This window comes from Choloepus didactylus, chromosome 8 (assembly GCF_015220235.1).
Source record: "Choloepus didactylus isolate mChoDid1 chromosome 8, mChoDid1.pri, whole genome shotgun sequence".
In the NCBI taxonomy this organism is placed as follows: domain Eukaryota; kingdom Metazoa; phylum Chordata; class Mammalia; order Pilosa; family Megalonychidae; genus Choloepus; species Choloepus didactylus.
In genome coordinates this window covers 86,973,934-86,977,349 of record NC_051314.1, presented here as the reverse complement: position 1 = coordinate 86,977,349, position 3,416 = coordinate 86,973,934, and positions in this window count along the sequence as shown.

Below are 3,416 nucleotides of genomic sequence, written 5' to 3'. Positions count from 1 at the left end.
GACTGTATAATGGTACAGCCACTCTGGAAGACAGTCTGGCAGTTGCTTAGAAAACTAGATATAGAGTTACTCTTTGATCCAGCAATCACGCTTCTTGGTATATATGCAGAAGATCTGAAAGCAATGACACAAACAGATATCTGCATGCCAATGTCCATAGCAACAATATTCACAACTGCCAAGAGATGGAAACAACACAAACGTCCTTCAACAGATGAGTGGATAAATAAAATGTGGTATATTCACACGATGTAATACTATGTGGCTGTAAGAAGGAATGATGTCATGAAACATATGACAACATGGATGAACCTTGAAGACATAATGCTGAGCGAAATAAGCCATGCACAGAAAGAGAAATACTGTATGTTACCACTAACGTGAAACCAGAATAATGTAAAACAAATGGTTTATAATGTAGAATGTAGGGGACCTAGCAATAGATAGCAATTAGTGAAGGGGGAATGATAATCTAGTAAGAACAAGTAAGTTATTGTGGGTAAATTTAATGTTCTGGGAACACTCAGGAATGACTATGGTTTGTCAGTTTATGGTGGGTAAGGTAGCAACAAGTTCACAGAAATGTAGTTATCTTAGGTTATCTGTTTTTCTTATTCCTTTATGGATTATAGTCTGTATATTTTCTTGGGGTAGAATAGAAACATGCTGGAAGTAATTCTAGGATGTTTGTTATTTTAGGATAGTTGTTTTTTCTTATTCCTTTGTTTTGGTTTTGTAATTCTAGGATATTTGTTATTCTAGGGTATTTGTTTTTTCTTATTCCTTTGTTTTGGTTGTGTTTGAAGTGGTTTTTTATTGTCTGTTTTTTAAATTTTTTGAGAAAGTTAATTTAAAAAAAGAAACAATGAAAAAAAATATGCAGAGCCCCCTGAGGAGCTGGGGGAAAATGCAGAGGTGTTGGGCTTCCTCACCTGGATGGTTGCTGATGTTCTCACAAACATTGGAGACTGATGGGCTGATGTGCCAAAGCCTCTATCATGGGACTTGCCTTTAAGAAGCCTGTTACTGCAAAGGAGAAGCTAGGCCTGCTTATAATTGTGCCTAAGAGTCTCCCCCTGAATCCTTCTTTGTTGCTCAGATGTGGCCCTCTCTAACTAAGCCATCCCAGCAGGTAATCCCACTGCCCTCCCCCCTACATGGGACCTAACTCCCAGGGTGTAAATCTTCCTGCCAATGCAGGATATGACTCCTGGGGAAGAATCTGGACCCAGCATCATGGGACTGAGAACATCTTCTTGACAAAAACGGGGACATAAAATGAAACAAAATAAATCTTCAGTGGCTGAGAGAATTCAGATGGAGTTGAGCGGTCACTCTGGTAGACATTCTTACGCACTATATACATAACACTTTTTAGGTTTTAATGTATTGGAATAGCTAGAAGTAAATACCTGAAACTATCAAATGCCAACCCTTGATTCTTGAAGACGACTGTATGACAATGTAGCTTACAAGGGGTGACAGGGTGATTTGGAAAACCTTGTGGATTGCACTCCTTTTATCCAGTGTATGGATGGACAAGTAGAAAAATGGGGGCAAAAAACTGAAGGAAAAATAGGGTGGGGGGGACAATTTGGGTGTTCTTTTTTCACTATTATTTTTTATTATTATTATCACTTTTTCTGGTACAAGGAAAATGTTTAAAAAGATAGATCAGGGTGATCAATGAACAACTATATGATGGTAATGTGCTCAATTGCATATTTTGGATGATTGGTGTGTGAAAAATCTTATTTAAAAAAAGTAAATGAACAATGGGGGAGAAGGGGAATGGGATGTTTTGGATGTTCTTTTTTATTTTATTCTTTGGAATAATGAAAATGTTCAAAGTTTGATTGTGGTGATGAAAGCACAACTATATGACAATACAGTGAACAACTGATTGTACACTTTGAATGATTGTATGTTATTTGATTATATCTCAATAAAAATTGCATTAAAAAATTCTATAAGCAATAAAACTATCCACCCGATGTGAGGGAAGATTAAATATACTTTCATAAAATGGATCTTCTGTGCAGCTTTTCTTAAGAATTTACTTAAAGTTGTTCTTGACCTAAAAGAAGAAAACAGAGGATCAAACTTAGGAGACCAGTGAAGTGATGACACTCCTAGGATGACAACTGAGCAATTATCCCAGAGACAAATCTATCCAGATTAGGACTGGAAAGCAGATGGCTCAGAGAGCGAAGTGCCCAAGAAAAGAAGAGATTCAGGCCAAGTGGCATCACTTAGAGCACAAAAACACCTGAGGATGTATTCAAAGCAAGTGATAGAATGCAAAAGGGATAATTCACCTGAACTTACTAGGAACATTCTTCTTTAAATAGCATTAAATATGTAAACAACAAAATATAATCCTACTTGGCTCTAAATTTTTAAAAAGTACAAAGTCGTAATAATGTAAATATAACTTATTTGTTTTTAACTTTAGGAATCAATCTAGAGACAAACTGTAAGATTTTCCCGTGGTTACAGAATATGCTATCAACCTACGAACTACTGGGGTCTAACCGTAGAGAGGGGTTGTAGGAAAGAGTGATATGCTAAAGTAGTCCTACTGTCTTCCTTTAAAATGGAGAGTCATGGACTTGGGGAGTCTATGGTTGCTAAATAAAGAAATTGAGTGTTATATAGGCTGCATGAAGTCACAGTGGTGACCAATGGAGCAATAGAGAACACTGATATAACCATGGGGCAGAGGTAAGTGATACACTGGATATCCTCTTCTATCAAAGCAGGAAGTATAAATTGACGTCCTTATAGTTATTAAGTTATGAAAGAAGGATAAACAGGCATTATTGATAGATATGAAAGTAATTATCAGTACAACCAAAAATAGAAAATTAAATAGTTTTATCTAGAAAGCAAGAAGAGGAACTTAACTTTAAACACAAGCTCATTATGAGCCTCATTTATTCTTTGATTTTTTATCCATGTGTATATATTATTCTGACAAAAATTATAATTATTCATATATGGAAAGCAAAATACAAATTGACAGAAGCAAAATATTTGTGAAATATTTTAACATATGATAAATAAGCAAAATAGAAACATAAAAGAATGGAGTAATTTAATGAATAAGATTGAATTAATATCTAGCCCTAGAATTTTCTAACCAACAAATACAGAACACATAATTTTTCACATCTATGAAATATTTATATAAATTGATACTATAGGCCACAAAGAAAATTCCAATAAATTATAAAATACAAAACTTGTACAGACAAAACTCCAACCACAGAGCAATAAAATTATCAATTATTAAATAGAAGTAAACTTTTTTCAAATCCCAATGGCTCACAAATTTTTAAAGAAATAATTGCCTAAAATATGACTATGTAAACATAAAAAGAAAAATTATGTATAGAATATTATGAAAATGAGAA